The 22,261-nt window shown below is 43.5% G+C and overlaps 1 long non-coding RNA gene across 1 annotated transcript in view; it reads left to right on the top strand.

Annotated features, from left to right (window-relative positions):
• The window catches only part of LOC121029905 (uncharacterized), a 61,062-nt gene that overhangs the window by 491 nt on the left and 38,310 nt on the right, over window positions 1-22,261 (top strand). The window lies entirely within an intron of this gene.

The following is a 22,261-nucleotide window of genomic DNA, read 5'->3' as shown; positions in this document are numbered from 1 at the left end:
CATGTTACCCTCGTTTTACACAGAAGAGAATTAAGTCATAGAAAATAAGTAGAAACTTGCCCAAGGTCAGTCAGCGAGTAAGGGGCTGTACATACGCAGTGTAACAATGGCTCAAGAGAAATCTGGACCCAAAGCCGAGGTTTCAAGCCCACTCTGGCTTCAATCCCTGCGAAGAATACCGTTGTTTTAAGAAAGCCGAGCAGGACGTGGGTTTTCAGGATCCCTGAGTAAAAGGTATGCCGCCGAAGGAGGAAAGGCCTTGTCTTTATCCGATTCCAGCTTTTTGATTCCTTTTCCCCTTTGACCGGACCACAGCCTCAAAACGCGTAAATATTGTTCTTTGTCTATTGGAAATGTTCTTTTGCACCTGGTTTCTTTTACCCACTTAGGCTCCCAGACTACAAACCTGAGCCTCCTCATCATTTCCCTTCCAACCCCAGCCCCATCCATTTGGTCATTAAGCCCTTCCCAATTTACCTCAAAGTACAGATGCTGTGATTTAAGGGAACCTGTTTTAGATTGCAGAGTCCGGGAAGGCCTCTGAGAAGAGTTTGATGTGGTTGAAGCAAAAGGTATGCGTATTAAAGAGAATAGAGGATGATAGAAGAGGTAGGTTAGGTGCACATTACCGAGGGTCTTGTACGCCATCCAGAGGAGTTTGGTCTTGAGCTCCACGCTTCAACTCACTGAGATTTAATATATTCTGTAGGAATTCAAGCTTCACAGTATTTTATCTTTATCACCTGAAACCGAACTCCTCCTTTTCCTAAAGAAATCTGCTCCTGCTCTGGGATATTCCATGCTGATACCACCAGCCGCCTGGCCATCTTTGTAAGGAACGTGAGATCCTGCCTTGCTGCTTCCTTCTTTCTCCTCGGTTTATCTCCAAGTCCTGCCAGTTTTATTTCCACAGATATTTCTAAAACTATGCTATGATCACAGCCTACTTTTATTTTCTTTTAACGTTTTTATTTATTTTTGAGACAGAGAGAGACAGAGCATGAGTGGGGGAGGGGCAGAGAGAGAGGGAGACACAGAATCGAAAGCAGGCTCCAGGCTCCGAGCCATTGGCCCAGAGCCCGACGCGGGGCTCGAACCCACGGACCGCGAGATCGTGACCTGAGCCGAAGTCGGACGCCCAACGGACTGAGCCACCCAGGCGCCCCAATTACAGCCTACTTTTAAAACTTGATCACCTCTCACCAAAACTATCCCCCTAAGCTCCTAATTAGGTTTCTCTCCGCTAGTCTTCTGTTCTCCCATCTTTCACCCCTGAGTAGTTCAGTGAAATGAAAATCTGCGGTATAAAACCCTTCAACTCCTCAAGAATAAAATCCATCTTCCTCTGCCGCAACCCACCTCTCTAGCTTTATCTCATTATTTACATTCCAACAACATCAAAATTGCTATTAGCTCTTTACATGTTTTTTCTCTCTTCCATACCTTTGATCATATTGTCCCCTCTTGTCCAAAATGCCTTCCTGTTTCACCTGCTGCAGGAGAGGCTGCTAGCTACGCATCAAAATCCATTTGCCTGTTCTTCCTAAGTAACGAAGCTATAACCCAGTGTGTGACTCCCCCAGCTCCACGACTTCTCCCAGCTGAATTTGTAGTTAGGATGCCAATAGAATATGAGCAGAAAGGCCAGAGACAATGCCTCCCTCTGTGATATGAGAGAAAAAAACCTGTTTTTTAAAATCACTGAATTTTTGTTACAGCACCTTAGTCCCCTGTAACTAAGAGCATCTGCCTTATTCCTGCCTGTCTTCTCAATAATCATACTTATTTTAAAGAATTTAAGAGAGAGGCACCTGGGTGGCTCAGTTGGTTAAGTGTCTGACTCCTGATCTCAGCTCAGTTCTCAATCTGTGACTTGCAGCCCGGCATTGGGCTCCACGCTGGGTGTGAAACCTACTTAAAAAAAAAAAGTGGGGGGGGCGGTGGCGCCTGGGTGGCGCAGTCGGTTAAGCGTCCGACTTCAGCCAGGTCACGATCTCGCGGTCCGGGAGTTTGAGCCCCGCATCGGGCTCTGGGCTGATGGCTCGGAGCCTGGAGCCTGTTTCCGATTCTGTGTCTCCCTCTCTCTCTGCCCCTCCCCCGTTCATGCTCTGTCTCTCTCTGTCCCAAAAATAAATAAACGTTGAAAAAAAAAAAAGAATTTAATATAAAAAAATAAGGATTTTTACATTAACCTAGATAGTTAGATTTGCTGCTGCTCCTCCTCCTTCATTCCTAAACATCCACGTTTCCTTCTGGGTATCCTTTCCCTTCATCCTCAGCGTTTTTTAGGGCAGGTCTACTGACAGCAGCTTTTTAAGTTTTCCTTCATCTAGGAATGTCTGTATTTCACCTTCATTACTGAAAATGTTTTCACTGGATATAGGCTTCTGATTCTTGTACTTTACTTTCCACACCTAGAGGTGTTGTTCCAGTGTCTTCCGGCTACCCTGAGCTCTGCAGTCATTTGATCTTTGCTCTTTATGTAGTGTTTCATGTTTCTCTGGCTGCTTTCAAGATTTTTTCTTTATCGCTGTCTTTCAGTAGTTTGATTTTGAGAGATCTAGGCCTGATTGTCTTTGAATTTAAGTGTTGGAGTCCACCAAATTTCTGGAATCTGTAGATGCGCCCTTTACCAAATTTGGGAAGTTTCTAGCCATTACTTTTTCACATGATTTTTTCTCAGCCTCCTTCACCTGTCTTTCTGGGACTCGAATGACTTGTACGTTAGACCTTTTGATGTTGTTGCATAGGTCCCTGATGCTCCTGTGTTCTGTTTTGTTTTTTTTTTTTTTCCAGGCTTTTTATCCCCTTCTCTTCATTTTAGATAATTTCTGTTGACTTATCTATCTTCAAGTTCACTGCTGCTTTCTTCCATCATCTCCATTCTGATATTGTACCCATCTAGTGAATTTGTTTCTTTCACATTCTGTACTTTTCAGTTCAAAATTTCCGCTCAGTTCTTTTTTATACTTTCTCTGCTGAAAATGTCTTTACATCTGTATCACGTGTGTTTATCTTTACCTCCTGCAACATGTAATAGCTGCTTTAGAGTCTTTGTCTGAAAACTCCAACACCTGTGTTATCTTGGGGTTGTTACGGTGATTGTCTTTTCCCCAAGGATTCGGCCACCGCTTCCTGGTTCTTTGTGTGACAGGTGTTAACCTTAAAACTAAAACAGCCAGTTATTTTACCAGCAAAAAAAAAAAGGACTTATTTGTGAATAGCGTAGAATTGCAGTCTGGAACAGGAAGCTACCACAAAACCATTGGCAAGTCCAGAGAACAAAGGGGAGGAACACTCATAGAGGAAAGAGGAGAGTTGGGAGAATTATTATGAACAAAATGTCCACTGGAGTAAACCGGGAATTCACAGTATGGTGGATTTTCATTGGCTGACTTGTGACATTCTGTCATTGGCAGGGCTGTTGCCAGAGGAGGAGGAAAACCTCTCTTCCTTCTTGCTAGGATAGTCAGGTAGTATTTAGAAGTAGTCTCCAACTTACTATGCAGCAAGGTATGTCTCCTGCTGTTGGATCTGCAATTAAGGATGAGTGGCGGGGTGAAAGAGCTCCCCCTGCTGGCCTCTTGACTCTATTTTATTTATTTTATTTTATTTTATTTTAATTTATTTTATTTTATTTATTTTATTTTATTTATTTTATTTTATTTTATTTATTTTATTTTATTTATTTTATTTTATTATTGAGAGAGAGAGGGAGTGAGAACACAAGCTGGGGAGGGGCAGAGAGAGAGAGGGAGACTCAGAATCTGAAGCAGGCTCCAGGCTGAGCGCTCAGTGCAGAGCCCAATGCAGGGCTCGAATTCACCAACCGTGAGATCATGACCTGAGTCGAGGTCGGACACTTAACCGACTGTCCTTGACTCCATTTTAAACAAAGTTTCCTTCCATTAATTTTTACACAGGTTGTTTTCTATCATATCGTGGACATTGTGAGAGTTAACATGGTGCTGCCCTTGGATCCTGTTAAAATCCTCCTCTGGAGAATGTATGTTTGTTTAAGCAGACTTTCAACCTGGTTGAGTTCATATTACAGGTTTTGTATCACCTTCTGTGGGTGAGGATTTCATTCTCAGTTCGGTTTCCAAAGCCTCTGCTCCGTTGCTCTGGGTCCGTCCTGAACATGTACCACTCAGGGGTTAGTCTGAGATTTGCCCTGTGGTTTGACTCAGTTGTCAAAGCCTTTGCTTTGCTGCTTTGGCTAAAAACAAGTGCAACTCAGCAGTGAACGAACCTAAGACTTAAAGTGGTTCCTACACAAAATTAGGAATCACCTTCTGTAACCCTGTCTTCTCCCCCCTCCCTCCTCACTTTCCAACTCACAGGGGAACCTTTTCTCAGTTCCCAGGACCTTTCCTCAGTATCCCTGGATAGAGGACAGTGTTTCTATCAGAGTTTTAGCTACTCAGGCAGCCGAACAGTTCCCTGGGGAACTGGGGCCTCCCCTCAGGACAAAATCACAAGAGAAAGGAAAAAAAAGGCCACGAAACCCATCCCCCTCGCAGGTTTCTTTTTCAAGTTGTGCCTCTCCTTCACAGTCTTTTACTTTTCAGAATCCTCAGGCAGTTGCTGCCTGTATTTTGTGATGAGTTTTTAGTTGTAACCGGTGGGAGAGATGGACGAGAGTAGACTTACGATGCCACAGCCGTCCCAGAACTCTCCCTACCTTTAAGAACCTGCTTAGGTGTTACCTCCTCTAGAAAGCCTTTCCTGACCCTCCTCTCCATCTTGAGGCTGTTTTAGTTTCCCTCCTTTGTGCGTACTTTCTAAGAGCCCACCTACGGAATGTTCCTCTTTATGTATCATCTTCTCTACCTGTACTCAGAGTGTTCGAAGGGCCGGTACTGTGTCTTATTTATCCTTCAGCACAGTGCCCGGCACACAGTGGGTCTTCAGTAAATATTGAACATAGTAGACTTTCTTTGGTCGCGCTAACCAAATATCTGAATTCCTGTGTAGCCGTGCCGCTCCTCAGTTTTCTCACACGTTCTAGCTTGTGTTATAAATATTTTAGCACTTATCTTTAGTTTCCTGGTAGATTGTAAGCTCAGAAGGTTTTGCATCTCTATCTCCCGTGTAACATGTATTATATACTCAATAAATATTACTTAATTGAGGATCACTGAACTGATTTTAAAGTGCTTAAATTTTTTTTTTTTAACGTTTATTTATTATTGAGAGACAGAGACAGAGCATGAGCACGGGAGGGGCAGAGAGAGGAGGAGACACAGAATCCAAAACAGGCTCTGGGCTCTAGGCTCTGAGCTGTCAGCACAGAGCCCCATGCGGGGCTCAAACCCACAAACTGCGAGATCACGACCTGAGCCGAAGTCTGACGCTTAACCGACTGAGCCACCCAGGTGCCCCTCAAGTTAAATGTTTTAATTCATCATGATTAAACTTTCAAAAACAAACCTCCTCTAAATGGAAGGATCTATTTTCTAATTCTACCCCCACCCCGCCCCTTCACTCCTAAAAAATAGCAGGATATTTTTTCCAATTGCCTCCAGAGGTCACTCACCACCTTTTAAGAAAAAAAAAAAAAGGGTGTAAAATGGAGTATCACTTCATGCAGTTTTCTCTCTAGGCCAATTTGTGAGAGTAACTTCTGTGCGAGACAATTCAGGAGAAATAAAAATATTGAAGGGCTCTTTTTTTCAGTTGAAAATAAATATAGCTTTATTGTTTCCTTGAAAAAAATGGTATTTTACAATCTACATGATAATGTATCAAAAAGGAAAATATCTGGACCTTAGTCGTTAATATGGTACTATACTGGCGTATTTGTGAAATGGCAACAAGGAGGGAGATTTTTTCATTTAAAACAATTTTTTTACATTTATTTATTTTTGAGAGACAGCATGAGCAGGGGAGAAGCACAGAGAGAGGGAGACACAGAATCTGAAGCAGCCTCCAGGCTCTGAGCTGTCAGCACAGAGCCCGACACGGGACTCAAACCCACGAACCGTGAGATCATGACCTGGGCTGAAGTCAGACGTTTAACTGACTGAGCCACCCAGGAGCCCTGGATTTTTCATCTTTTAACTTGAAATTTTATCTTGAGTAAGAGTGAGACGTTAGACGGATCATGCTTGGGGACTGCACATCACTGTTAGGACCTATTCAATCTATATTCTCTGGAGGGACCATTCCTTTTTACTTTATCAAATAATATCTAATTGGGGCGCCTGGGTGGCGCAGTCGGTTAAGCGTCCGACTTCAGCCAGGTCACGATCTCGCGGTCCGTGAGTTCGAGCCCCGCGTCGGGCTCTGGGCTGATGGCTCAGGGCCTGGACCCTGTTTCTGATTCTGTGTCTCCCTCTCTCTCTGCCCCTCCCCCGTTCATGCTCTGTCTCTCTCTGTCCCAAAAAAATAAATAAACGTTAAAAAAAAAATTAAAAAAAAAATAATAATATCTAATTAGTCCTTAAAGCACATCATGGAAAAACGAGGTGTCATTAACTATTTCTGTCAGTATGCTAAATTGTGGTGTCTGGGGCACCTGGGTGGCTCAGTTGGTTAAGTGTCTCTTGACTTCAGCCCAGGTCATGATCTCATGGTGCATCACCTGAGGCAGAAAAAATGTGATAGAAGTTTATTGAATACATTGCAAGGGAGCAGCAGGCAGGACAGCAGAGGAGAGACTTCAACGAGGTGGGGTGGGGGGCTGTACCTAAAGGGGGAAGATGAGAAGATATGGTGATGTATGGAATTCTCCCTTTTTTGGTAACTGCCTGGTTGTAAGTAGCCCCTTGGTCAGTTGTGGCCTATGGATATTTTGAGGTGGGTCATCTGCCGTGCCTGTCTGTATTTAGCCACGGGGTCACTGTGGGCCCTTTCTACATTCCATGCATTGCTCAAGCCTGTTGCCTAAAAACAGCCTCTATGTAAATGATCATTCTTTAACTTTAGCATTAAAAACCCAGTCTAGGGGTGCCTGGGTGGCTCAGTTGGTTAAGTGTCTGACTTTGGCTCAGGTCATGATCTTGCAGTTTGTAAGTTTGAGCCCCACGTCAGGCTCTGTGCTGACAGCTCAGACCCTGGAGCCTGCTTCAGATTCTGTCTCCCTCTCTCTCTGCCCCTCCCCCCATCTTAAAAATGAACAAACATTAAAAAAAAAGAGTCTGTTACAGCCAACTCTCAGAAAGATTTAATTTCAGCAAAATAACTTTTGTTTGTACTATATACTTTGAAAAGTTTAAAATAATACTGAAAGGATCTGACTTCAGTGTCTGGAATTTTGTATCTCATTAAAAATAAAAACTTACTGATTTTTAAATTTCCTTTTTTTTAAAAAATCAAAACTTAGAATTTCCTTTAGTTGGATTCATTGTAACATTCAAGACTATAGAACTCTTTGATCTACCATCATAATGGTCTGCCGTTTAGATCAGATAAAATCTTGGGCATACTGTACTGTTATTAGCCAAACTCAGCTTATCAGGAGAATAAAAGCAACCCAAAGTTGAGAGCTTGCCTACTATATGCTTAAATAGAAACAGTCTAACATTTCTTAATGTACTAAGTGCTTCAGGAGCAATTAGAGTTGTCTGCATAAAAAAGGAAACTACTTTAGGGCTTTAAGTGCTCTGTAAGAAATATGATCTTCCCTCTGTCTCTACACAGAGGCAGCCACTTATCCAGAGCTGGATACTACTCTGCTCCAGATCAAAGCCATTCTTGTTCAATCTCTGCCATCTAATATCACACTAGCTACTACCTGCTTGGAAAAAGTCCAGCTCCTTTGCAGAAATCCCTACAATGACAGGGACTATGTGTTGCTAAACTAGGAACAAACACCAGTAACAGTATTTTTTTTTTTTTAATTTATAAGCAAACTAAGTAAAAGCCTACCTTGTCATTGATTTAGTCATTAAATAGTTATTAAATAGCTAGTCCATGCCAGGCATTGATCTAACAGTGAAAAAACAGACAAAAATTCTCGCCCTCATGGACAAGGTAGAAAATGAACAAAGGCATTTGTAATGTGTTGATAGTGATAGTAACCTACCGAAGAACAAAGAATAAAGGGGATAGAGAGTGATTGAGAAGGGTTTTTTTTTTCCTCTTTTTTTTTTTATTTATATATGAAATTTATTGTCAAATTGGTTTCCATACAACACCCAGTGCTCATCCCAAAAGGTGCCCTCCTCAATACCCATCACCCACCCTCTCCTCCCTCCCACCCCCCATCAACCCTTAGTTCGTTCTCAGTTCTCAACAGTCTCTTATGCTTTGGCTCTCTCCCACTCTAACCTTTTTTTTTTTTCCTTCCCCTCCCCCATGGGTTCCTGTTAAGTTTCTCAGGATCCACATAAGAGTGAAAACATATGGTATCTGTCTTTCTCTGTATGGCTTATTTCACTTAGCATCACACTCTCCAGTTCCATCCACGTTGCTACAAAAGGCCATATTTCATTTTTTCTCATTGCCACGTAGTATTCCATAGTGTATATAAACCACAATTTCTTTATCCATTCATCAGTTGATGGACATTTAGGCTCTTTCCATAATTTGGCTATTGTTGAGAGTGCTGCTATGAACATTGGGGTACAAGTGCCCCTATGCATCAGTACTCCTGTGTCCCTTGGATAAATTCCTAGCAGTGCTATTGCTGGGTCATAGGGTAGGTCTATTTTTAATTTTCTGAGGAACCTCCACACTGCTTTCCAGAGCGGCTGCACCAATTTGCATTCCCACCAACAGTGCAAGAGGGTTCCCGTTTCTCCACATCCTCTCCAGCATCTATAGTCTCCTGATTTGTTCATTTTGGCCACTCTGACTGGCGTGAGGTGATACCTGAGTGTGGTTTTGATTTGTATTTCCGAGAAGGGGGTATTTTTAACTAAGGTAGTGTTGCAGAAGGCTCCTGGGACTGACATTTGGACAGAACCCTACCTGAAGTGAGAGAACCAGCCATGTAGAGCATACCAGAGAGAACAGCAGGGACAAGCCTCCGGGAGCAGGAGCCAGCTTGGTGTGTTTGAGAAGTAAAAAGTCTGGTGTGGCTGGAGCCGTATGAATGAAGGGAGAGTTGGTAGAAAATGAGGACTGAGCAAGCAGGGCTCCTGGGTACACACCCAAGCCTTATGTTAAGGACTTTCTGGATGTGTTGAAAGAATACACTAGAAAGGAGCAGGATGGAGAGCTGAGAGAATGGAGGTCTAATTAAGAGGTTATTTGGTTAGGTGCAGATATTTGTATTTGTGAGAGTGGTCAGATTTGGGAAGTTACTGAAGCTAAAAACAGTAGTATTTGCTAATTGTTAGAAATAAGCCCATCGACCCATCAAAGGAGGGATGCGGAGACTTGGAGCACAGTGAAGCAAGGCTTTAATCAATGTTCTTGCAAGAGTGGGTGTCTGATGGACAGGCACACTCGGGCAGTCACAGCAGACAATTTATCTCCTAGCATGCAAGTCCCTCCCCTGGTTCCTCATTGGCTGAGTACTACAGAGGTTACAGCCTTACCCAGAAGTCACCTATGCCCATATAAGACAAAAAGTAGTCTGACTGGAACAAGTGTACCTTCCCTGAGATGATGCAGAGACTTTCAGTCCCTCCTTTGTTCTTTGGAGCATGCTCATTGCAAAGCCCATGAAAATAAGCCTGCAAAATGGAGAGGGGAAGAAGAACCAGGAAGGGAAGTGTCTAAGGGTTTGGGACTCCATTGTGGGGGTTTGTACATATTTCCAATAGGGTGTAAACCTACTGTTAATTAGCACAGCTTTTATTTAGTGTGTCTGAAAATGAATCATCTGCCTTACTTCTCACACTAATGGACTGGGTATGTGAGACAAAGAATATATAAAGTATAAAAAAATGACTGCAAGGATTTTTACTTATGTCAAAGAAAAACTAGAGTTGAATAGTAGTTGAAGCCATAAAAACAGATTTTACTCAGGCACTGTTGCAATAGGGGGAAAGTATAGAACTGGGCTCAATTTTATTTATTATTATTTTTAATGTTTATCTTTGAGAGAGAGAGAGACAGAGAGACAGAACGTGAGGGGGCGGAGAAGGGCAGAGAGAGAGGGAGACACAGAATCCGAAGCAAGCTCCAGGCTCTGAGCTGTCAGCACAGAGCCTGATGCGGGGCTCAAACTCACAAACCATGAGATTATGACCTGAGCCAAAGTCTGATGCTTAACCAACTGTGCCACCCAGGCACCCAGAACTGGGCTCAATTTTAAATACAAGGAAAAGTGGGAATTTATAGCCAAGGGGCTGGGTGCAGGAGGAGGTTAGAAAATTACTAGGAGGAAACATCGGGTAAGGGGGGATTCTGGCTAAACCAACCTTACAGGATTCTTGCTGAAGGCAGGCCAGGGTGATCAGACATCACCAAGGGAACAGTAGAGGTTGACGGTCCCAATCAGATGCCAACAGGATTCTGGCTAAAGTTGGGCAATTCAAAGATGGACACAGAAGTCCAAAGTCCAGGCCTTACTGGGAAGAGAATTCAGAAGAGCCTGACTAAAATTTGGTCAAGAGACTGTTCACTAAGCTACTGGTGAATAATAGTCCTCTTTATTCAGATGGAGAAGATTGTGGAAGGAGCACAAATTCTCCTGGGACATGGAAGAAAATCAAGAATTCTGGCTGAATGTGTTAAGATTATATTGTATAAATAAATGAAGGCATCAAGTGGGCAGCCAGATATTCCCCTCAATAGAAGGAGGAAACACTAGATATAAACTGGGAGTTAGCACATAGATGGCATTTAATCCTATGTAACTGGGTAAGATTGCCTCAGTTGTGAGTATAGACCAAAGAGGGCCAGGGACTCAATAATCCCTGAGGCCAAGCCACGTGTAAAGGTAGGGAAGGTGAGGAGCTTCCCACAAAGGAGACTAAGAGAAGAGGAAAATTAGGAGAGTGTGTGGTTTTAAAACCCAAGTGATCACCTGTAATTCCTGTGGAGAATACACTGGATTTAAAGAATCACAGTCATGTTGGATAATTATGTAATTTTTCTCAGCCTCCCTTTCCGAATGCATGGGTTAAAGTAGATATCTCTGAGGTCCCTTGTAATTCTGACTTTGAGAAGAGCAGCAAATAACTTAATCCGTTTAAAACCATTTCTTGCTCATTTTTGTCCCAATAGTAAGAAAGCAGCTTGAAACTGGTATACCAGTAGTATTGTTACTCCCTTCTTCAAACCTTCAGACTGGGGTTGTCCTTCAAAGTTTTGCTGTAGGTAATTATAAAAAAAAAAAAAAAAAAAAAAAAAAATTTGCTGTAGGTAATTGTCATAGGTGCTGTGTTTTGATAATTCTTTAACAAAATTGTTGTAACCAAAACTACAATATAAAGAGAGTCACTGAAAACTTCCATTGTAGACATCTAGGAAGAATTAATTGAGTGTGAACCCTACAGCGGTGAAGGAAGGATTCAATGAAGTCTGAGGTAAACAAATTATTCAAAGTATGTCAAAGTAAAGAGTTGAGGCAGAAAAGGCTTGGGAATTTGGACAGAGGAATCATGGTGGAGTAGCTGAAGGGCCAAGAGAAAAGCAAGCATTGTGTGCACCAGGCCGTGTGGCAGGGGTTCAGGAGACATGTGAGATTTCAGTCAGGATTGAGCTCGGAAACAGCATTAAGAGAGGCCCAAAGGTTGGGGCGCCTGGGTGGCGCAGTCGGTTAAGCGTCTGACTTCAGCCAGGTCACGATCTCGCGGTCCGTGAGTTCGAGCCCCGCGTCAGGCTCTGGGCTGATGGCTCGGAGCCTGGAGCCTGTTTCCGATTCTGTGTCTCCCTCTCTCTCTGCCCCTCCCCCGTTCATGCTCTGTCTCTCTCTGTCCCAAAAATAAAATAAAAACGTTGAAAAAAAAATTAAAAAAAAAGAGAGGCCCAAAGGTGAGGACCGTCTAAAGTGAATTTAAAAATAATGAGTTGACCACCTTTACTAAGTGGAAAGTTCTTTGAGAGTAATAGGTAAGTCTGGAAAGGGATTTGGGGGCTAGATTGTGAAGAACTTTGAAAACCAACTGAAGACATAATCTTTTGATCATGGTTTGACTCCAGAAAGCTGTAAAAGTTTTCTGAGTAGTAAGAATATCACGTGAATGCGGAGGACTAAGAACATGAGCAGGCAGTATTGGCCAGTTGAACTGGAGTAGGAAGAATCTAGAGAAAGAGAAATAGCTTTAGTGGTTTTATTACATAGATTAGCAAGGTGATCATTATATTTGCACCAGAGTGGTTTGGTGAGGATGGAAAGGTGGGTATGGGGGCAACGGTTCCCATGACCTTGTGTGTGTGTCTGTGTGTGTGTGTGTGTGTGCGCGCATGTGTGCACATGTGTGCCCATGTGAAAGCGTGTATTTTCCTCTGCACATACATGCTCAGTGGTGGCTCCAGAATTTCTATAGAAGAAGGTGTGAGGTAGGGCTCCTGAGAGGTTCAGTCGGTTCAGCATCTGACTCTTGATTTTGGCTCAGGTCATGGTCCCAGGATCTTAAGATCTAGCTCCGAGTCAGGCTCTGCACTGAGTGTGGAACTTAAGATGTATTCTCATTCTCTCTCTCTCCCTCTCTCTCTCTCTCTCTCTCTCTCTCTTCCCCTCACTCCCCCTCTCCCCTTCTCCCCTTCTTTCCCCTTCTCCCTTCCTCCCTCCCTCCCTCTGCCTGATTCTCTCTCTCTCTCTCTCTCCCTCTGCCCCACTCATGTGCCCCTGTCTCTCTAAAATGATAAGATAGATAAAATTTTTTTAAAAAGAAGGTGTAAGGTAACAATCCGATTGGAAGGTGGGGAGAGTTGGGGACTTGTATTCAAGATAAACCATTTTTGGGGCCCTGGGTGGCTCAGTCGGTTGAGCATGTAACCCTTGACTTCGGCTCAGGTGGTGGTCCCGTGATTGTGGGATGGAGCCCCGCCTCAGCTCTGTGCTGAGTGCGAAGTCTGCTTGGCATTCTGTCTTTCTCTCCCTCTGCCATTCTCCCCACTTGCTCTCTCTCACTCTAAAATTAAAATATATACATATAAAACATTTTCACTTCAATTGTAGCTTTATTTAGAGCGGCTGAAGGGAAGGAACTAAAGGAAATTTTAAGTGAGCTAAACTGCTCCCTGTCCCACTCCAAGCCACCCTTTGCTACTAATCGTAATACAGGGAAGGCTCAAATGATGTAAAAAATATGGCCCTAAGATCCTAGGTCTAGCTTTGAGGGCTCTTCAAAGAGAGAAATTATGCATAGTGGAAAATGTTCATCCAACCCAGGCTGGGTCAGGGTCAGCTCTGACCATTAACTTGAGATGGAAATGCTTCTTATCTATTATTTCAGTGGGTTAGACCTATTGGGAACCCAGGGAAGGGAGCCAAAGTAGTCAAAATCCATGAGAATGAGTCAAACTGAGTCATTAAGCAAAAGGGTCTAGTGTAGAATAGGAGCTAAACTGATAAGCCAAGACAAAGGGCTTGTGAAGCCATAAGAATGAGTTAAGGCATGCCAAAATAGCATATTCCTAAAGCCTAGCTTCTATCTGGTTTGTACATCAGTTACCACCAATAGTTTATCATTTTACTATCTTCCTTGACAATTAGGGAACATTAATTACACACTCAAAACCATTACTGAGTAATAATTTATTGGAGCTCCTCGGTTAGGTTTTCAACTCTTTCAGGGCCTCTTTGATGACAATTTCATAAAGAAACAAAAATAATCTGCTATGGACTAAATTGTATTCCTTCCCTGCAAAGTTATGTTGATAACCTAACCCCTCTGGGCTAGTATTTGGAGGTAGGCTGTTTGGGAGGTAAGTAGGTTTAGATGAGGTCATGATGGTAGCGCCCCATGATGGGATAGTGTCCTTGTAAGAAGAGGAAGAGAGGGGCGCCTGGGTGGCGCAGTCGGTTAGGCGTCCGACTTCAGCCAGGTCACGATCTCGCGGTCCGTGAGTTCGAGCCCCGCGTCAGGCTCTGGGCTGATGGCTCAGAGCCTGGAGCCTGTTTCCGATTCTGTGTCTCCCTCTCTCTCTGCCCCTCCCCCGTTCATGCTCTGTCTCTCTCTGTCCCAAAAATAAATAAACGTTGAAAAAAAAATTTTTTTTTAAAATAAGAAGAGGAAGAGAGACCAGAGCCAGTGAGCTCTCTTGTGAGAACACAAAGGCAACCTTCTGAAATCCTGGAAGAATGCCTTCCCAAGGAACTGAATTAGCACCTTGATCTTGGACTTCCCAGCCTTTGGAACTATGAAGAATAAATAAATACCTGGTAAGACATCCAACTGTGGTATTTAGTTATGGCAGCCCAAGGTGACGAAAATATAATCTTTCATAATACTTTGTGTTTTTAATGCAGATAACAACTCTTCATGATAATAGCTGAATTGTTAAAACTGAATATTTTCTCTTATACATATAGACTGATTACTAAACCTAAAGAAAAGCCTGTTTGGTTAGTAGTACATATTAACTATTATTAATAATAAAAATAAAAATTAGTATATTGGTGCTGTCATTTAGAGATGGTGAAAAGAAGAAGAGAGATTGAGAGGGAGAGAGAGAGAGAGAGAGAGAGAATAGTAAATGAATGAGACAGATGAGCTACTCAGGCCAGACCCCAAGGTCAAGTCTCTTCAGAGATCAACTTTTCAAGGTTAAGAACTAAACTGTGAGTTCATGCAGAATGGATCAGTTCCCAGAAAACTGACTGATATGACCACACCCAAAGATGCTAATCTGTAAACAGAGCGATATGCCCTGCATCTAGTATTCCCAAGGCACCCCTTCCCAACTAGTTGGACCAGTCTGGTCAGATCAATGATAGGTTAGGTAAGAGGTCAGCAAACTGAAGCCCACAGGCCATATCTGGCCACATCCTGTTTTTGTAAATAAAGTTTTACTGGAACACAGCCACATATATTTATTTACCCATTATGTATGGTCTGGATTTGCACTACAGTGACCAAATTGAGTAGTTGTGACAGAGACCCCCAGGGCCCGAAAAGCCTAAAATATTTACCATCTGGCCCTTTACAGAAAAAGTTTGCTGACCGCTATATTTCTTTTTTTTTTTTTAATGTTTATTTATTTTTGAGACAGAGAAAGACAGACTGTGAACGGGGGAGGGTCAGAGAGAGGGAGATACAGAATCTGAAGCAGGCTCCAGGCTCTGAGCTGTCAGCACAGAGCCCGACGCGGGGCTCAAACTCGTGGAGTGTGAGATCATGAACTGAGCCAAAGTCGGATGCTTAACTGACTGAGCCATCCAGGTGCTCCCTGACTGCTATATTTCAAGTTTCTCTATTATAGCAAAAGATTGAGGAGAAGGAATTTCTATATGTCCTTAGAACTTTAGAACCAGATAAATTGCCCTTTTCCACTGTCAGGCTAATTTTTCGGCTGTATTAGCAAAATCAGAATCGTAGAAGTATTGGGGATGTAGGAACAAATTGTTACCCTCTAAAGCTCTTTTTAACAATATCCTTGACTTCTGAGTTATGAGTCTTCCTATCAGTTTAGCCCTGATTGTTAGGATTTTAGATTTCTATCTTTCCTTTCAGGGAGATGACCTAGACCTGTCTGAGATTTAGATTGTACCCTACTTTTATCAGTAGCATCTTTATAAATCATTACTCTGATATGTTATTTTCACAGAAGATTTCCGCAGATAGCTACTCCTATCCATTTAAGGTCGATTCTTTTTAGTTTCAAAATATAAATTCCCCCCCCCCCCCCTTCCACTTCAGGGGTGAGATTTTCTGACTTGGTCCACAAATTCTTAGAATGGGTTACATTTGTGGCTGTCAGATCAAGGGTATCCCACAGCATGTACTGACCATCTGAGTTTCTCAATATTTAATCATAAAAGGAAACTAATTCTCCTGGAGGTCAAAAGGTTGAAATGAGCAGTTATTGGTAGCTTTTAGCATCATGTCAACTAGTTATCAACTGATTGCCTCTGAGCTCCACATTCACCCTCAAGGACCTGCCCTGCACTAACAGACTAGACTCAGGCATTTCTTTTACTGTGAAGCACACTGTTAAACCTCTCTGGAAGGGGCGCTGGAGGGACACTGTAGGAGGAAGGGGGCGGGCGTCTTCTCCTGGTTCCGCTTTGTTGCATTTTGCTTTCTCTTGCCCTTGTTGCACAGTCTAACAAACGTGAGCATGAGATTGGGGGGTAGCCCCGCAAGTGGTGCTCTGCCGCCACTGTGTATAGTCCCTTGGCTACGGCAGTGGCACAGACCCGGCCTGGGCCCAGTGACCACCTTCTCCCGGTCTTCCCAGAAGCAGACCCCAGGCCTCAGGCTAGCAGTGGTTTGCGACCTCTGTTTGCACATCTACCCGCCAGCCTCGGCTCACTTGGTCCCCGGAAGATTGTTTTCTGCTGCCCTCCTGACATAGACCTCGTCTACCCCCAGGCCACACCAGCCTGCCAGCAAGCCGACCCCTGAAGCCTTCTGTGTCCACCTACCCTTGGGTTTATCAGTGAAGCTGTAAGTTAAATTATAAAAATATTTAAATCCACTGAAGTTTTTTTTTTGTTTGTTTTTTGTTTTTTGTTTTTTGTTTTTATCATGTGATGAGAATGCACGCATTTGCATCATGTTTAGTATCCATTATTTAGATCGAAAACCTCAGGGGCTCCTGGGTGGCTCAGTCAGTTCAGCATCCAACTTCAGCTCAGGTCATGATCTCACGGCTCGTGGGTTGGAGCCCCACGTCAGGCTCTGTGTCGACAGTGCAGAGCCTGGAGCCTGCTTCGGATTCTGTGTCTCCCTCTCTCTCTGCCCCTTCCCCGCTCATGCTCTGTCTCTCAAAAATAAACATTTAAAACAAAAAATTTAGATTGAAAACCTCAGGAACCACATATGCAAAAAAAAAAAAAAATGTAAGTATTCATTCATCTTACCTTAGTAATCCCATTCTGGGAAACCCAGTTTAAGAAAATTACCAGGAATGTAGAAGAAAATTTACATTAAAGTGGTCACAGCAGCATTCTGGTTTTTGTTGTTTGTTTTTTTAAGTAAACTCCATGCCACAGGTGGGGCTCAAACTCAGCAGTGGCATGATTCGACCCTAGATTCTGCCATATCTGATGTCAGATGATACCTGAACTTTTCATTCTTTTGCTTGAAGCAGTTTTCATTTTTTGCCACCAAAAACAAGAACATGAGAAGATATTTACAAATACCAAGTGAAAAAAACATTTTGCAAAAAATTGCATGTTTAGTATTTCTTCACTTTTGCAAAACATTTCCGTAGATATAGTCTTAAGGGATACATTCTGTAATTATAAAGGCAATTAATTATCTCTGGATGACGGATTGGGGTATTTATTTTTTTCTTCTTTAATGTCTGAAAACAAGCTTTTCTCTTCCTATAAAATTAGGAAGTACTGTAAGATTTCCATGAGTGTCCCGTTCAGCTCCATTATGCTAGCATTGCATTTTATATTAAATACAAGGATGTCTATTTAGCTGAGTATCAACCATCTGAGTCCCTGCTGTTACAAGGTCGAATATGGAGGTATACTCATGGCTCCTGAAATATCATTGCTTCTAGGCCGTCTAGAGGGGCCTGGAGGGGCAGAGGTAGGAAGTAGACGTATGAGCACATGTGTATCCCTGCCCCCAGCACAAGTGCACACATAACACACATATTCATACCACATTTTCCAGTTCCAGTCCATCACCACAGCACCATGTTGGAAGCCTCCCTTCTCCAACAGTGGAAACCTCAATCTATTCACTTATCTGTTCAAGCCCGATATATGGCATTAATCTCCTGACTGTGTAGGCCCTCTCCTTGGCCTTGGGGCAGCCATGCCAGCCAAGCTATCCTCAGTCCTGATCCCGATCTTGCCAACTCACTCCAGCTGCACTGGCTGAGTTCTCTAGGGGAATGTTCCCAAGATGGAGAAAGTCAATATTATAATGTTGACAAGTTTGGAAACCATGCAGTCAACAAATAATTATTGAGCACCTTCTCTATGCCAGGCGTTTTTCTTTCATTGTCTTAATTTTTTAAAGATTTTATTTTTATCTTATTTTTATTTTTTATTATTTTTATTTTAGAGCAGGGGAGAGGGGCAGAGGGAGGAAGAAAGAGAGAGAATCCCAAGCAGGCTCCACACTCAGTACAGAACCTGACATGGGGCTTGATCCCACAACCCTGGGGTCATGACCTAAGCCAAAATCAAGAGTTGGACACTCAGCTGACTGAGCCAGTCACCCCTGCCAGGCATTTTTCTAAGTGCTAGAGATAAAACAATAGACAACAACCTTACCCTTGTGGAACTTACAGTCTAGTGTAAAAGCCAGACAATAAAGAAGATAAATAAAACATAAATTACTAGTGATAACTGCTAACTAAGGAGAAAAAAATTAACTTGGGAAGCAGGATAAGGAAGTGTCGGGGAGGGGGAATTAAATAAAAAAAAAAATTTGTTTAATGTTTATTTACTTTATTTTTTTTTTTTAATTTTTTTTTCAACGTTTTTATTTATTTATGGGACAGACAGAGACAGAGCATGAACGGGGGAGGGGCAGAGAGAGAGGGAGACACAGAATCGGAAACAGGCTCCAGGCTCCGAGCCATCAGCCCAGAGCACGACGCGGGGCTCGAACTCCCGGACCGCGAGATCGTGACCTGGCTGAAGTCGGACGCTTAACCGACTGCGCCACCCAGGCGCCCCTGTTTATTTACTTTAGACAGAGACAGAGACAGAGCACGAGCAGGGGAGGGGCAGAGAGGGAGAGACAGAATCTGAAACGGGCTCCAAGCTGTCAGCACAGGGCCTGAGGCCAGGCCGAACTCACAAACCTCAACATCATGACCGGAGCCATCCAGGTGCCCTGGGGGTGGGGGGAATTAAATTTTAAATAGTTAGGGAAGGCCTCGCGGAGAAGACTTTTCAGTAAAGCCCTAAAGGACATGACAGAACAATGCAGGTGGAAGGAACAGTCCAGCCAGAGGAAGAGCAGCCTGGGCAAGGGGCAGCAATGTAAGGATGGAAGTGGAAGGAGGCAGGTGGTTCCGGAGGGGAGAGCAGCAGATGCAGAGACATAACAGGTGCCAGAACACGTGGAGCTTTGCCGGTGATGGCAAGGACTTTGGCTTTTTCTGAGAGAGAGAGGGAGCCACGGGAGGCTTCTGAACAGAGGACTGACTTCACCTGACACATTTTGACTGGGTCGTGCTGGCTGTTCTATAGCGAAGAGACAGAGGAGAAGCACGGGATGGCAACAAAGAACAGAAGAGACCATGATGGCCTGGCCCAGCATGGCAGCGGGTGGCAATCAGAAGTGCTGACTCTGGATGCATTCTGGAAGGAAAGCCAGTAGGACTTGCTGGCAGACAGAAGTGGGTGTGAGCATGAGGGGTGAGGATAACTCCAAAGTTTTTGGTCTGGATAGCCAGGAAAATACAATTGCCATTTACTGGAATGAGGAGAGCTACAAAAGAGGCAAATTCTGGAGGGAGTATCAGGAGCTTAGTTTGGGATATGTGAAATTACGAGATTCTTTTTAGTCATCCAGTTAGAGGTGTTAGGTTGGCAGTTGAATCTAAGGTCTGAAGTTCAAGGGTGATGAGGTATGTGCTCCAACAGCCTCTAGGTAACAACTCGAGTTGTGAGCCAGGGTGGTCACCTAGAGAGAGCATGTAGGTAGAATAGAGAAGGGGTTCCAAAACTAAGCTACGATGTGCTCCCAGTGTTTAGAGGTAGGAGACTGAGCCAGTGAGGGAGACTGGGAAGGAGTGTCTAGAAAGAATGGAGGAACACCAGGTATGTGTGTGGCACCGGAAGCCTGATTCAGGGACCAGGGATTGAATCCTGTGCTGAGTGCTGCTGGTCATTCAAATAAAATGAGGACTGAAAAATGACGATTTCATTTAGTGACGTGGTGGCCAATGGTAACCTTGAGAAGGGCAGTTTCAGCAGAGTGGTGGGGGGTAAAATCCTAATGGAGAGGACTTAAAAGCGAATAGGAGATAAAATCGAAGAGGGTGAGTAGAAATTTTTTCAAAGTTTTTGGCCTTTTTTTTTTTTTTTTTTTTTGGCCTTTTCTAAATGGATGGAAAGAAATGAGATAGTAGCTACAGGGGGCACGCGAGTTTAAAAGAAGTCTTTTTTCCCTCAAGACGGGAGAAATAATAGCATGTATATAATGATGATGGAAATGATCCAGTAGAGGGGGAAAATTGATACAGGACGGTTGAGGAAGCTAGAAGTGTTTAATGTGAGGAGTGGGGGGTGTCGGGGGAACTAGTGAGCTGAATATTCGGAGAGCTGTTTGGCGGTTTTTAGATCCCCGGAGTAAGGGTAGGGAATAGACAGAGGGAACAGATCTGGTAAATTGAGAGTGAGTGGGGATTGGGAGAGAATGGAGTCAACGGGAAGATGAGCTCAGAGTTGAAGAGCAGGTCAAATGGAAGCGAGAAAGGGGGGATAACGTGACACTAAGTCATGAAAAGAGAGAGGGATGTTGATATTTGAGGTTTCAAAGATGAAGGGCACCTGGGTAGCTCAGTTGGTTGAGCATCCGACTCTTGATTTCGGCTCAGGTCATGATCTCGAAGTTCATGAGTTCAAGCCCCACGTTGGGCTCCGTGCTGACAGTATGGAGACTGATTGGGATTCTCTCTCTCTCTCCCCCCTGTCTCTGTCTCCCAAAATAAATAAATAAACTTAAAAAAAAAAAAAAGACTTGGGGCACCTGGGTGGCTTAGTCGGTTAAGCATCTGACTGACTCAGGTCACTATCTCACGTTTCCTGAGTTCAGGCTCCGCGTCGGGCTCTCTGCTGTCAGCACGGAGCCTGCTCCGGATTCTGTATCTCCCTCTCTCTCTGCCCCTTCCCTGCTTGTTCTCTCTCTCTCTCTCTCTCTCAAAAATAAATAAACATTAAAAACAAACAAAAAAAGACTTCAAAGATGAAGCCACTTCCAGAGATGACAAGGTTTCAAGTGTTGCTTTTGGGTGTGAGTGGAAATAAAGTTGCTCCCCATAAATACTGGCCGTTTGCTGGAATCACTAACTGACAGAAGTACAAGAGTGGCGAGGGAGGTGGTTAAGCTGGGACAAGGGGACAAGGACAGGTGGTTAAGCTGAATGGGGTGAGTGTGGGAAGCAAAGGGCCCAGCTACAGAAGAGACCACCATTTGGGGTGGGGGTAGTGAGCTTCCTATCCCGGGAAGGGTTCAAGAAGACACCGGTGACTCAGAGTTTAAAAAAAGAACTCTTCAATCTAAAGTTTTAGGTTCATTAGGGGCGCCTGGGTGGCGCAGTCGGTTAAGCGTCCGACTTCAGCCAGGTCACGATCTCGCGGTCCGTGAGTTCGAGCCCCGCGTCGGGCTCTGGGCTGATGGCTCAGAGCCTGGAGCCTGTTTCCGATTCTGTGTCTCCCTCTCTCTCTCTGCCCCTCCCCTGTTCATGCTCTGTCTCTCTCTCTCTGTCCCAAAAATAAATAAACGTTAAAGTTTTAGGTTCATTAGCAGGAGATTTGAGAACTTTCTAGCCTAAGTCGGATACAGTAATTATTTGATTTGAGCTATGCCTCTAGAAAAATGAAGTTTTCTATATACATTAGAAATTGTTTTCTGTAAAAATTATTTTCCCGGGAGAGTGAGTTTTATCCTACTTAAGATCAGTAACAGTCTGTCATACCTAGTCCCTCATGGTTCTCTCAAAAGGCTTCCGATGGCCTGCACATTCTGGCACCTATGTGCAGGCACGTAAATAATTTTGGAGTAAGTGATACATCACAGATCCCATATTCTCGAGTTTAATGTATACATTCTCCTTAGTGCCGTTAAATGTAAATAATGATTGGCTTTGTAGTTAGGGCACATCAAACAATAAATAACCCTTGACTACAGAGTCGGTTTTTCTCTAAGTGGGTCTCCACCAAAATGCCAGCCTGTTCTGGATCATCCCTTGAAAGCGTCAGCGAGGCAGAGGTCTCAAGTACCAGCCGAATGTAATACGTTTCATCAGTTTAAGTAAAACAGTAATGTAATTCAAACTACAAAAAAAGAGTGTCAAAGAGAACTACTTTTGGGACTAGCCAGTGCTTTGGGATTATTTCTATCCGTGTCACTTACCAAAGAGAAATAACAATACCCAAACACACTTGGAATACGTGTATGCAGCTTAAAAAGCACACAGCTTATTTTTCTTTTATTCAACACAGTTTCCTTCACCTCAGTAATTTTTCCTTCCCTCATCTCCCCGGGGAACTCTGTAAGTATAATCACAAAGCCTTAAAGAAATTTGCTAGAATTTTTTTTATTGTATT

The sequence above is a fragment of the Herpailurus yagouaroundi genome, unplaced genomic scaffold (assembly GCF_014898765.1).
Source record: "Herpailurus yagouaroundi ecotype Mexico unplaced genomic scaffold, PumYag 139, whole genome shotgun sequence".
Taxonomy (NCBI): domain Eukaryota; kingdom Metazoa; phylum Chordata; class Mammalia; order Carnivora; family Felidae; genus Herpailurus; species Herpailurus yagouaroundi.
The sequence above is the reverse complement of the archived record's forward strand: the minus strand, read 5'-3'. Positions and strand labels throughout refer to the sequence as shown.